Source organism: Anomaloglossus baeobatrachus, chromosome 3, assembly GCF_048569485.1.
Source record: "Anomaloglossus baeobatrachus isolate aAnoBae1 chromosome 3, aAnoBae1.hap1, whole genome shotgun sequence".
NCBI lineage: Eukaryota > Metazoa > Chordata > Amphibia > Anura > Aromobatidae > Anomaloglossus > Anomaloglossus baeobatrachus.
This window is the reverse complement of record NC_134355.1, coordinates 250,604,982-250,619,720: the sequence shown is the minus strand read 5'-3', so window position 1 is coordinate 250,619,720 and position 14,739 is coordinate 250,604,982. Positions and strand designations below refer to the sequence as shown.

Here is a 14,739-nt window from a genome sequence, read left to right as displayed (position 1 = left end):
TGAACTTGCAGGGCACCACAAACGTTAAGTGGCTTGTAAATATGTTGGGTACCGTTACCGTTTCCGCAATACCGTCTCCGGAGAGGCAGGTTGGAGGGAGGGCCCTGAGCAGAGCAGGCCAGGGCCCAGCCACCAAAGGAACCGGTGGCCACCCTCTGGAGGGGAAGGACAGATCCTGCTCGGGTAACTTGTGCTGGACTGTGGGTCAAGGGGTGCTGCCTGGGTTTTAGGGGCAGCATCAGGGCCAGGTTGCTTGGGTGGGAGAGAGCGGAAACCGTGACCGTATACCGTTGCAACGTTTAAGTAAATGTGCCTCCCGTCTTGGGAAGAGTTATTAAAAATGTTATTTATGTTTTGCTTAACCCTGTTACCCCCTTTTTACAGAAAAATAAAACCGGTGTAGGACGGCAGCCCGCGGACGGTCTGCATTTTGCTAAGGGGGAATGTGTCGCCCTGGGCAAGCCAGGGGACACAGGTCACATACCACTACACCCCACACTCCAGGTAGGCACATCACAGCTAACCTACAAATCCTTGTTGCCTTCCTCCAGGAGTTTGATGATGCACACCAGGGGGTGGGCCAGGCGGTTGGCTCCGCCCACCAAGGAGCTCACAGCTCTGGAGGCAGGAAGAAACCAGGCAGATTAGCCCAGGCAGGGCTTGAGTGCAGTTGAGTCCAGGAGGAGGAAGTGGAAGGAGCTAGCTCAGGGAGGAGCAGGAGTGAGGAGCTAAGCAGAGGAGTTGAGAAAGTAAACAGCGAAGTGAAAGTAGTGAAAGTAGAGAAGTGTAAAGGAGGAAAAGCAAGTAAAGTGACAGAAGAGAAAGACAGCCTGAAGGGTCCAGCTTTGTGAGGGCCAGAACAGCAAGGTCAGCAACGGCGGTGACTGTCTGGAGGGGGACCGTTTGGAAGTTCCTGGAAGGACCCCGTTGGCTGTGTGCCCGGTGGTCTGGAGCAGTGTTCCGAAGGACAGTCAGCACCAGGGCAGGGGCCTCTCGGACCCCGGCAAGGCTAGGAGTCGCCAGATTTGCCAAATCCGTCAGTGACGGGGACGCAGATCCCCCAACAACCAAGTCCCGATTGAAGGCAACAGCCCAACCCGTATTGGAGAGACACCGCCACCGCCACGGCACCAGTTTCTCAGGGCCAGCGCCTGCGGGCAAAGTGTAGAGCTCCTCCGGCCCAGATTGCAGCCGGGGAGCGGGTAACCGGAGGGAATCCACCGCTACCATCAGTCAACACAGGTGCAAGGAAGAGAGACATCACCGTCACCTACCGGGAGTGCAGGTGCAGCCGTCTGTGGGACCGTCCTACCAGCCGTTGGTTTACCGTACAAACTGTGTCCGTGTGTCAGGCTGAGTGAGTACCACAGTGCCGCAAGGCACAGCGCTGCCCCCGCGTCCCTGCGCCCTCCAGGCCCTACACTTTACATCTCATCACCGGGCCCCGGGATCACCAACCCCTACCCACGGAGGGGCAACACAACACCTGGCTGCTCCGCATCACCATCCCCGGGACCCCCATACAGAGCAGCGGTGGTGAAATCACCACAACCGTGGGTGGCGTCACGAACTATAACAATCCCCACACCCAACCACAAAACCCCCCCTTTCACTCACGGGCGAGGAGTGTCGCTCGAGAAACCCCGGGATCCGGCCCACAGCTCGAGCCACCAGGAGCAGCTGCCGGACCCGAGCAGAAGGGGTGAGCGCGGTGTGCTGACACCCTCCTCCCCGCCCGCGACACATAGACATACATGCAACCGACCCGCTCCTGTCAGGAGAGTGCGAGTCCATGCCGGGTGATTCAACGAGAGACTCGTGCGAGTTACACGCGAGGCACTCGCAAGTGTGACTCTGGCCTAAGCTGCGGAAAAAAAACCACAGTAGGCAGGAGATTTGTATAAATGCCATTCACTTTGCTGGAACTGTAATATGCTGTTGCTTTTGGACAATGAAAATATGCAGTAAAATGAATGCAGCAAATACTTATTGTAGCTGTAGGACTTTGGCCTTAAACGCCCAATCTTACTTGTATCTATGATGTACAATAAAAAAATGATATTGTGGTACAAAATTACAATAAAAAAATGATATTGTGGTACAAAATGACAAACGTATTCTAGGAGAACTCAAAAGCTCCTTCATCAGGCGGGTTTACAAATGATGAATACATAAACAAAATCAAACAATAGGCTAAAATTTGACTATTGTACAACAATAGCTAATCAACAAGTTTGATAATGTGTCTACACAAAGAATTAGATACCAAGTGCAATACCTACCGGAGATATCACAGTAGTTATTTCCTCAGTAGGGATAATTTCCAACTACAGTACATTGTTCATATGGAATCAGGGGTGGAGACTATGTTATTAGGTAATTGGCTAGTTTCGTATTAGTGGTCGGTGTCCCGATTTTAGTTCTCCTGCAAAATCCGCATTTGTCCTGTGACAGATACAAACAGTGCCATAAGGACACCATTCACTGTAATGGATCCATTTGTTTTCCACTCAGATCATTTTAACAGAATATGGTGCAGCATGTTGCAAGGTTTTGTGGGTTTTTTTTTGCAAAAATGACACCCCATGTGATGGAGGCTCCAACATAAATATGAACCTAGCTTTACATATACGGCATGCAATGCTTGAGGCCCTTCATTCCACTGCCCTGACCCATGATCATCCTAGTAATTGTATGTCTCATCTGGGTATAACAGTGTGGAGGCTGATATAGTCATCCTAATCTATCCCTATTACACACGCTGCTGTAAGCATCTTCAAAATGGAATATGGCAACGCCGTTATCAGTTATGATGCCTGAACTAACTTGCTGAATTTACTGATGCATGCTGTACCATTTGCCTTCTAACATTACTTACACCCCTGTCAACTTGATCCCAAATAAACAATGTATCATAGTATGAATATTGTTTTACCCAGTATGTAAACTACGGTGATCTCTCCTGTTAGTATTGCATTTGGCATCTCATTGTTTTTGTGATCACACTGTAGCAAAAGATCTTATACTTGTGAATGAATTGCTGTTTGATTAAAGGTGGCTTAAAAGTGAAGTTTTTGCCTTTTTTTGCTGCAATATTTGTTTTTCGAGAAGCTTGAGTGACATTGTTTTCCAGGGATATGCACAAATTTTAATCTCGTAACGTCTGCTCACTGTGTTTTGATGGTGGGCAAGCATAGATCAGTCTGCAGTGATTTTAGTTTATTTTTACATTGCTGCATTCATGCTTCGGCAATCTAGTAAGAGAAAACTGGGTCTTTGGCTGTGAAAGGCAGCCATGGACCCCGAGGAGAAAACAGACAAGATTTATCACTGTTGCTGTCTTTTCTTTTCAAGACTGCGTAGCGCTTATTGAGTATGTAGTGAATAGAAACATCAGCAGTGGCAATGCTTTTATTAGATGTGGCAATCATTTGATGTCTGCCTGTTAAAGCAAAGCTACCGGGGCTTCACAGACCCAGAACAGCTCTGCAAATAACTTATGTCATCACAGGGGGCTGTTTTTCCTGTAACTTGGGCTCCTATAGACAGAGAAAAACTGCACAATCAAAAAGCAAATGTAATGTCTCCACACACTTCCTGTAACCTATGGAGGGACATTTGTATGTGTTATTCAACAAGTATATAAATAATGTTATAGAAATAAGATAAAACTGATTTTCCAGTATAAAATTCTTTATATTGTCCATACAAGCTTTTTTCTATATTCAAATAACAGAAAAAAATTCTGCAAGCTTTATTCATGTAGTGCCAACATATTCTATTGAATTGAATTGCATGGTTGTGATATGTAATTGGTTCTAATTTTGACCAGGATATTCTTTTCTTTTGATGACAAGATGAAAATAAAAAAAGCTACAGGAACCAGTACCAGTATCTGAATCAACGGCGACATAACGAATCTGTCAGCAGGTTTTTGCTATGCAATCTTACTGCACCATGATGTAGGAACATAGACCCTGATTCCAGTGATGTATCATTTAGTTTACTGGGTATGTTGAGGAGAGCCATAAGATGCAATACTTAAATTAACCTCTGGACATAGAGCACTGTGAGAAGTGTGTTCAATGAAATTAATTCTCTATACATAAGCCAGTCAGTCTTCAGAGGAACCCAAAATGGCCCCCGATGACATCACAGACCAAACCATGAGCATGGATCCACCAGATGATGTCCATCCTATCACCATCACCATGGATTCATCCACTGAAGTCAGACCCGCCCATCAACAGCAACACAGATCTCCCCATTGGCTAGCCCATGAACTGTCCCACTAAATGGGCACATCTGAACTTGTGTACGCCCCTAGCCTATATCAAGAGGACGCATGCTCTGTACTCGCTCTGTTCAGTGCCATTTTTACTGTGACCAAGAAGAGATTTCATATACGACTGTGTCTGGTGTGATTTCTTCACACATGCACTTGGTCTATACCAATTAGGCCAGGCAGTAGGCAACTAGTGATCTCTGGTTAAGAGTTCACCCTAAGGCTATGTGAGCACTTACCGGATTTTTCGCGGATTTTGCCGCGGATTTGCTGCATGTTTCGCTGCAGAAAATGTTCATAACATCTCTGCAGTGAATCACCAGCAAATCCTATGGAGAAAAAAAATCCTGTGCGCACTGGGCGGAATTTGACAGCTGCATGTTTTGCTGCGGGAATCCCGCAGCAAAAACAAGTGCATGTCACTTCTTTTCCGCACAGCGCTGCGGGATTTTACTCCATTGACTCAATGTTAATCAAGAAATCCCGCAGGGAATAACGCAGGCAGCAAATTCTGTGCGGTTCACTGCGTTTTCCTGCGTTATTCCCTGCGGTATTTTGCGGTTTACCTCCGGTAATGTGCATCACTTGCTTGCGGTTTTGCAGGGAAGTGATGTCATTACAGGAAGAGGAAGCCGTGCAGAGAGTAAACACACACATCACACACACAGACATCACAGACACATAGATCACATAGACACAGACACATAGAACACACATAGAAAGAAAACGGAAATATAGAAAAAAAAGAACGTGGGCTCCGCTGCATATTTACCTTCCAGCCGAGGTAAGCACACAGCGGCGGTCCGGTATTCTCAGGCTGGGGAGGGCGAGGGGCAGGGTTAATGTCCCCTGCCTCACTCCCCCTCCCGCAGCCGAGAATATCAGCCGCAGCTGCCCCGGCACTGTCGCATGCAATATGCGACAATACCGGCGTGTCCTCGGCTCTTCTTGCCACCGTGTAGCAGTGGTGGCAAGGTAATACAAGGGGTTAATGGTGATGGGGGATCACCGCCATTAACCCCAGGCTTGATCATGGCAGCGTCTATGTGACAGCTGACATAATCAACCCGTAAGTAAAGTGAAAAAAACAGACACCGAAAAATCCTTTATTTTAAATAAAACCAACAAGCCTCGTTCACCATTTTATTAACCCCCCCCCCGAACAAAGCTCCGGCGTAATCCAGGTCCGACGTCCAGCGCTGCTTCCATCCAGCCGCGACTGTCACAGACACAGGCTGAATGAAAGCAGCAGAGGTAATTACCGGTCATTTCCCACGGCCGGTAATGTGAACTCACTGCCGACCGTGGGAAATGCAGCGATCTGTCCTCTATCTATCTATCTATCTATCTGTCTGTCTATCTATCTATCCTTCTATCTATTCTTCTGTCTATCTACTCTCAGAATTAAATGACTTTTTTTTTTTTTTTTTTTCTTCAATGTGCTTTATTGCATTGAATGCAATAAAGCACATCCCAACCCGCACGCGGCAAAACCGCGGCAATACCGCGAATAATACCGCGGTAAAACCGCAGCAAACCGCGGCAAACCGCATGCGGTTTTCGGGTGCGGTTTCCCGCGTTTTTTTACCGCGGGTGCGGTAATCTTTGAGGGCATGCGGAATTTTCTCAAGAAAATTCCACTTCCCAGTGCGCACAGAGCCTAACAGGTACACTAGTTATGACAAAATCAGCAGTTCTAGCAGAGCTCAGTTGTTGAGCAATGTATAATCCCACCCACACCACAGCTTTCTGTGTACATTGTATAGTGACAGAGAGCTGCTAATCAGTGATGGGGTGTGGTTGGAGTAGGCTGTTCAAGGCCAGTTGTCATGTAGTGATAATCTCCTGCCAATAAAACTCTGATTGTATTGAAACAGCAAAATGTAGCCCAGTAGGTGACACAACCCTGTAATAAAAGTCTCTGGCTCTACATTATGATGTTTTCAGATTACAGAGCAAACGCCTGGTGACAGATTCCCTTAAATATGATGACATTATTTTTGCACTGTGGACTAAAGATATGTAATACAGACATTCTTGAAGAAAATAGTTTTCAAGGCATGCTGACTAATACTGAGAAGGCCATGGGCAGGTTTAATGGTCTCGGTCGAACAGTGAGTGTCACAGAATTCTGGGCTTCTTTCATGATTCCCCCAGATGGGAGTGAGGATTTTATAAAGAAGGATAATGATTGTGGGTCAGTGGCTGAGTGAAGAGCAGAAATAGATTGGTTTACTGGGAATGAGTCTGGAAATGTATGACTGTGGGATTCTGTAGAGCTTTGTAGGCTAGAAGATTTTTTTTTAATACTATTCAGTAAGAAACTGAGCAACTATTGTAATTAGTGAAAGAGAGAAAAGAGCTAAAGGTCCCTGTACACACTAGATAAAATCACCTAAATCCATGGATTTCAGCTGGGCTGGCTGACCAACTACCATCTATGCCCTCTCCCCCCAACATCACCTGAGAGAAGGATTGGACAGTTGGAATTTCAATGCTTTTGTTTTCTGGGAACATAGCTGGACCTCCAGATGTATTTAACAGCGGCATCATCCACTCCTGGTTGGGTACTCATGTGTACGGGGAGTTGGGAGCCCAGCTTTAGTATAAATGCTAAGACAAGAAGACCAGTCTCACTCTGCTTTCTAGAAATAAAGATGAGCTTGTGACGTGAGGAACCTGAAACTTTATAAGTTCTACTTAATAGAATGATAATTAGTTTTAATCTAAGCAAGATGCGAATTAGTTTTAGCAGTTTCAGTGATGTGACAGGGACTAATATAAACTACAGGATTAAAGCTTTTATTTAGTGTGACAAAGAAATGACCTATAAGAGTAAATCCTTACTATAAGACAATAGGCCTGAAGTTTTGGGAGGATGATGATGTTACAAGACAAAATGGAGACATGCAGTATAATACAAGTGAGTACACCCCTCATTTTTTTGTAAATATTTTATTATATCTTTTCATGGGACAACAATGAGGAAATTACACTTCAATAGATGTAAAGTAGTCAGTGTACAGCTTGTATAACACTGTAAATCTGGTGTTCCCTCTAAATAACTCAACACACTTGTATCAAAATCGCTGGCAACAAAAGTGAGTACACCCCCTAAGTTAAAATGGCCAAAATGTGCCCAAAGTATCAATATTTTGTGTGGCCACCATTATTTTCATGCAGTGCCTTATGGCTGTGTCCGCACTTTGCGTTTTCATCTGCTTTTCTGCAGTGTTTTGAACTGCAGCGTTTTCATGCTAAAATGCATGCGTTTTGATATTCCAGCAAAGTCTATGGGAAAAGTGGATTTCTTGTGCGCACTTTGCAGTTCAAAACGCTGCGTTTAATTTGCATAATTTTGGGCAAAAACTCTGCGTGCAAAGAAGCAGCATGTCAATTGTTTTTGCCATTTGTGCTGCGTTTTGCTAACAGTGAAGTCAATGAGAAGTTGTAAAAAGCAAGAAACATCAAAATTCCAGCGTTTTATATGCTTTTTAGCTGCAGAAAGAATGCGTTTTGGACTATATAAACGCATGCTTTTCTGACATCAAAATAATGGAATATGTCCCTTTACACACACACATAGTCCGACAATTAAATTAATGAAAAATATTAATTTATTGCTATTTTAGCGATAAATAGTATAAAACCGCTATAATTACATGAAATAACTATTTTCATTATGATTTGAATAATTATATTTGTGTTCCTTTTTTTCCCTTTTTTCATTATATTTGACTGTTTAAACTTTATTTAGCAGTGTCTTTATGTTCAAAACGCATCTGTCTAAACGCAATAGAAAAGCATGTAAAAAGCGCTAAATACGCTAAAACACGGTAAAAACGCATGCGTATTTACCGTGATTCTGTGCTCAAAAGCAACTTTGGCAAAAGCAATTTCTGCCAGAGGATGCGTTTAGAACTGCAACTAGGACGACGCAAAGTGTGGACATAGCCTAACTCTCTTTGTCATGGAGTTCACTAGAGCTTCATAGGATATACTGGAATCCTCTTCCACTCCTCCATACATGACAACATCACGGAGCTGGTGGATTTTGAGATCTTGCAGTCCTCCATCTTGCCTTTATGGATAAGCCACAGATGCTCTTAAAGGGAACCTGTCATCAGAAATTTCGCCCAAAAGCTAAAAGATTCCCCCTCTGCAGCTCCTGGGCTGCATTCTAGGAAGGTCCCTGTTATTATTGTGCCCCATGTGAGACCAAAATAAAGCCTTTATAAAGTTCTACCTTTTTGTATGCAGCTTCTGTAAATCCAACCCGGGGGCGGGCTCTCTGCCGTCCGTTATTCTGCCTCCTGGTCCTGTATGCCGCCCCCATCGCTCCTTTCCATATCTGATGCACCGCCCACTGCTCCAGCCATCCCCGTGCATGCCCAGTGCCAGTCTCACAGGACTGAGCACTGTGACTGCTGGTGATGTGTGCGCAGGCAAGTGATTATGGACGGGACTGTGACTGTTATCAGCAAGTACCCGGCCATAATCTCTTGAGCGCGCAAACCTCTCCAGCGTCACACTGAGCTCAGTGTAGATGCTAGACTGTATGGGCTGCTTCCAGGGATGACGTCCCTTTGTCATGTGATAGGGGCGTGTTCGAAATACTATCACATGACAAAGGGACGTCATCCCTGGAAGCAGCCCATACAGTCTAGCATCTACACTGAGCTCAGTGTGACGCTGGAGAGGTTTGCGCGCTCAAGAGATTATGGCCGGGTACTTGCTGATAACAGTCACAGTCCCGTCCATAATCACTTGCCTGCGCAGACATCACCAGCAGTCACAGTGCTCAGTCCTGTGAGACTGGCACTGGGCATGCGCGGGGATGGCTGGAGCAGTGGGCGGTGCATCAGATATGGAAAGGAGCGATGGGGGCGGCATACAGGACCAGGAGGCAGAATAACGGACGGCAGAGAGCCCGCCCCCGTGTCGGATTTACAGAAGCTGCATACAAAAAGGTAGAACTTTATAAAGGCTTTATTTTGGTCTCACATGGGGCACAATAATAACAGGGACCTTCCTAGAATGCAGCCCAGGAGCTGCAGAGGGGGAAGCTTTTAGCTTTTGGGCGAAATTTCTGATGACAGGTTCCCTTTAAGGTTTTAGATCAATAGACATACTTGGCTAGTCCAGCTCCTATACCCTCAGTTTCTTTACTAAGGCAGTAGTCATCTTGGAGGAATGTTTGGGCCATTATCATGTTGAAATACTGCTATGCGACCCAGTTTCTGAAGGGAGGGCATCATGCTCTGCTTCAGTATATCGCAGTACATGTTGGCATTCGTGGTTCTCTTCAATGAACTGTAGCCTACCACAGCTGACAACACTCATGTAGCCCCAAACCATGACACTCCCACCACCATGCTTGACTGTAAGCAAGACACATGTGTCTTTGTACTCCTTAACTGGTTGCTGCCACACACACTTGACAACATCTCAACGAAATAAAGTTATCTTGGTCTGATCAGACTACAGGACATGGTTGCAGTAATCCATGTCCTTAGTTTGTCTTCAGCAACCTATTTGGAGGCTTTTTTGTGCATCCTCTTAAGAGGCTTCCTTCTGGGATGACAGCCATGCAGACCAATTTCATGACATGTGCAGCGTATGGTCTGAGCACTGACAGGCTGAACCCCCCCCCCTTTAACCTGAAGATGCAGATACCAGTGAGATTGAGATGCCAAGCAGGTGGCGTTTGCTTGGTGTGGGACGCCATTGTTTCCAGCTCTTTGGTTGTCCCGGTTTGAGACTGGTCAGGAACAGCCAAAGGGCTGCTTTTACTCAAGTGTAACCTACAGCATGTTTGCAATTGATGGGTTTGGGTTTTGTATTCTAGTTGCTATCTACAGCACTAGCAAAAGAAGCAAGACATGGGAAAGAGTACAGCTCGTAGCTTTTTGTAAGATGGTCTAATTGAATGGTGTGTATATTTTTATAGATGTGGGAGAAAGGTTTTGTGGCATTAGGCAAAGATAATATGACGATCAAAGAGCAGGAAAAGGTAAGTTATCTTCCTATTTTGAGGAGTCTGTAAGCTAGAAAACTCTTAGGGGACAGCTGAATGGAATAATATTTTATGAGTAGGGATGCTGAAATCACTCACAATGGGTCTTATAAATTCACAGGCCAGGAAGGTAAAGAGAATCTGGCAGCAGGTTCTTGCTACCTAATCTGAGAGCAGAATGATATAGGCAAAGAGACCCTGAATCTAATGATGTATCAATTAGTTAACTGAGTGCAATGGTTCTGGCACAATCAGAGTTTTCATATTTAGCATGTAGCAGAGCTAACTACACCCACACCAGGCTTTCTATGTACAATGTCTATAAATAGTGATCTGCTTATTAGAAGAGGTGGTGGGTCTGACAACCAGGCTGTATTCTGAGAAATGATAATCTTTTGGTGCTAAAACAATCATTCCAAGTGAACAACAGCAGGCAGCTTGAGAAGAGACTCATCACTGAAATCTGTCTTTTCACCCCTACAGCATTCTGTCCTCAGATTACATAGTAAAATCCTGCTGATTCCCTAAAAGATCTATGCAACAAAAAGAGAATGACTGACCCTAGAGGATGATTGGTGATACAGCAAGTAGAATAATTGAGTGGTATGGTTTGACTGTGTAAACCTAAAAATATTGCAAAATGAGCAATTTACTTGGTATGTAATTTAAAAATGCATTATGGGAAGAAAATACCAATAATATAAGGCAAAGAGAATAAAAGTCGATGATTACGTGATGTATATGATTTGGAGGATGTGGTCAGGGTGGAATGAAGCGCTGAGTAAGCATGCACAGGTCATGTGAACGAAATATGAAAAAAGGAGGAGGGAAAATCCAATGAAGTAAAGTGAATGCGATTGAGAACACAGCAAGTGGTTGAAGAATAGTGAAGTGAGCACTGTGAGAGGTTGATATTGCTGACTGCGTGATTACAGAAGCTGGAAGGTTTTCTCATTACTAGGCTACATGCGCGCGCTGCATCTTTTTGTGTTCACAAACTGCAGCCAAAATGCAGCCAAAACTGTAGGTGCGTTTTTGCTGCGTTTTCGGTGCGTTTTCGGTGCGTTTTTGGTGCGTTTTGGTGCGTTTTTCACAAGATGCATTTTTGATGCGTTTTATTGTGACAAATATTGATAAAAACGCAGGAAGAATGAACATGCTGCATTTTTTTGTCACAAATTTTTGACAAATAAAACGCTGACAGATAAACTGCAATGTGCGCATAGCAAATCTGACTTCTCATAGACTTTGCTGGGAAGTCAAATGTCATAAAGTTCTGACAACAAAACTGCAGCCAAAAACGCAGCAAAAACCGCAGCGTGCGCATGTAGCCTTAGGCAGCCACTTAGCAGCAGCTGACCATGAGAATGGCGTCTGAATAACATGATTGAATGCATTGCTGTCCATGTAATCTCTTTTTCAGGTGAAGTCCTGATTGGGGTTAGGCCCTGTGTGCACACTGCGTTTTTTGCTGCATTTTTGCTTCATTTTTGGTTCATTTTTGGTGCAGAATTGGTGCGGTTTGTGCTCATAAACTTCATGCAGTCTTTCTCAGCAAAGTTTATGAGAAATCCGAAATGCTGTGTGCATGTTCTTTTTTCCTTACAGAAGCAGCATGTGAATTCTTTTCTGCAGGTACCTGTGTTTTTCCCTGTGTTGTGCCATTGACAATGTTTAAAAAACGCAAGGACAAAAACGCAGGCAAAAACGCACCGAAACGTGGTAAAAACGCATGCGTTTTTTGGCTGCTTTTTACTGCCAGAGGGTGCTTTTTTCGCTGGAGAGACAAATCTGCAGTGTGCACATATAGCCTTAGGGTTTCCGCCCAGATGAAACTGCGACCAGGCTGGATCGCACTATTGTTCAGATGGCTTCATGTGTTCCTAGTTAGAAAAGCAAATTCTGTGGATTTTTAGCACAGAATTGCAACATGCTTAGTCATATCCCTTCTCAGGACTTTTCTAAATCTGCTGAATGAATTTTTTTGTGTAACTATGACTGAGGAAGTTCTCTTCTGACTGATTTACTATACTTTAGATCACAGTTGTTGTTTATCTGTGTTTTCAGATATTTAATATGTAAGCGTAGAAATTCTGTCAAGGCCACAAGATGCCTGATACTGCTGTATATTACAGTCCAGGCTGCTGAGGTAAATCATGGCCGCAGGGTGTTGTTCGTAACTCAGGATATATAATATGACTATTTCTTAGCATTCCTGTCATTTGGCTGTGAAGGTGACATATGGCCTATGAGGTGAATTGTAGCACCTTTGGTAATATGTGACTGCAGCTGTGGTGACTGACCATGCACCTCTGATGTGACTTTACACTGTGAGGAGATTCTATGACGACGGGGGGCAGAGCTAGAGGCAGAGGGAGGAGTTAGAGGCGGAGCTCCACCCCCTGCTCCCTCCTCTATCTACATAGATTCTCCTCAGTAACAACTACCTAGTACCTCCTCCTCTCTCAGAATACAGATTTTACCTCAGAATTGAGAATTCTCATGATGACTGATCAATAGTCATTATGTCACTGTGCAATTAATCATATCAGACAAATTTGCTTCTTTCTCTGCCAGAATTGATCAGTCATTATCAAAATTCTCAATTCTGAGGTAAAATCTGTCAGTGAAGACTTTCCCATTACTGAGATAGGAGATGGCAGCTAGAGGCAGAGCTCCGCCCCTCCTCCATCTTCTATCTACACAGAATCTCCTCAGTGACAACTGCCATCTTTTAGATATTTACTAAAATATTGGCAAATAGACTTAGACTTAGTATTCACCTCCCAGAGCTCATTCACAAAGATCAGATTGGCTTTGTATCACATAGGCAATCTGGAGACAGCACCCGTCGAGCTATAGACCTGATAGATATTGTGAATGGGAGTGAATATTCAGGTCTTCTATTGAGTCTATATGCAGAAAATGCATTTGATTGCCTAGTCTGGCCTTAATCGTTTTGGTTTTTCGGGTTCTTTTCTTCAGATTGTACACGTTCTTTACTCCTCTCCGAGTGCTGTAGTTAATCCACCTCATGCCTCTTCAGCCAAATTACTACTCCATAAGGGCTCGTGCGCACGTTGCGTTTTTCCTTGCGTTTCGGCAGCATTTTAAGCAGCAGCCTCTCGTCAAAATGCATGCGTTTTGGTTTTCAAGCCAAATCTATAGTTTTTTGACAAAATTCGTGTGCACGATGCTTTTTTAAACGCAGCGTTTTTAGTGTAAAACATGTGCCAAAATCTCTGCGTTTAAAAAAGCAGCATGTCAATTCTTTTGTCCGTTTTGGTATCATTGAAGTCTATGTGATTTTAGAAAACGCATCCAAAAACAAAAATATTGCGTTTCTACATGTATTTATATTGCAATCCGCATGCTTTTTTGACATAAAAAAAGCATGCGTTTTGGCCTGTAAGTGAGGTCAAGAGGTTTACTGTTGACCTCATAGCCAGCCCTAAATAAAATTCCTACTATATTTAATATTAATTTTAATCAATAAATATTATTTTATATACTTTTCTGAATATTCACATTATAGTGAATGAGTAGAAACTGGAAATGACATCAGTAGGTTTTCTTTTTTTTTTTTATGTTGATTGATTGAAGAAACTTTATTTTCCATTGACAAAGTTTTGTAAACGCATCAAAATTTAAGCATGGAAAATGCATGGAAAAAGCACTTAAAATGCACGAAAAATGCGCACAAAACGCATGCGTATTTATTGTGGGTTTTTTTCCAAAAACAAAAATGACAAAATCCAATTCTGCCAGAGGATGCATTTATTTCTGCAATGGACAGGACGCAACTTGCGCACAAGCCCTAATGGTACGAGACATTGTTGCCCTCTTTAACCCCTCTTATTTTTGCTTTGCAAAGATCCACTAGCCTCACTGATCTGGAATGATCCATACATTAAGAGAATCTGAGTTCACAATCATGAGTTTAAAATCTCACTGTATGCAGAAGATATTTTGTTTATTGAATGCAACCCACAAATCTCTCTTCCAAACTTACACCAGATTTTAGAAGAATATGGACTAGTTTCTTGTAAAGTAAGTGCTATTAAAACCGAGGCTTTGCCTTAAATCTCTCTTCTGGCTTTCTAGATAACCTACGTAACATATTCTTATTCTTGGAAGGACTCAGCCCTGAAGTGTCTAGGGATCTTCTTGACTCACTCATATGATAGCTTTATATAAAGCTAAGTTCATTCCACTTTTCCAGGAAATTTTACATTTGCTTCAAAAGTGGAGGGATTTAAATCTCTCTCTCTCTTAGGCAAAATAGCAGCAATAAAGATGTATATCTTCCCTAAATATCTATATCTAGATATGTTGCCAATCCCCATACCTCAGTTTGCTATTAGAAATGTCAGTCCTCTCTATTGAACTTCATCTGTGCTAATGTGAGACATAGAATACCAAAAGCAGTACTCCTAGG

At 43.6% G+C, this 14,739-nt stretch overlaps 1 protein-coding gene across 1 annotated transcript in view; it reads left to right on the top strand.

The window, feature by feature from the left end:
• The window catches only part of UST (uronyl 2-sulfotransferase), a 585,268-nt gene that overhangs the window by 42,129 nt on the left and 528,400 nt on the right, over positions 1-14,739 (top strand). The gene's annotated exons all lie outside the window — the stretch shown is intronic.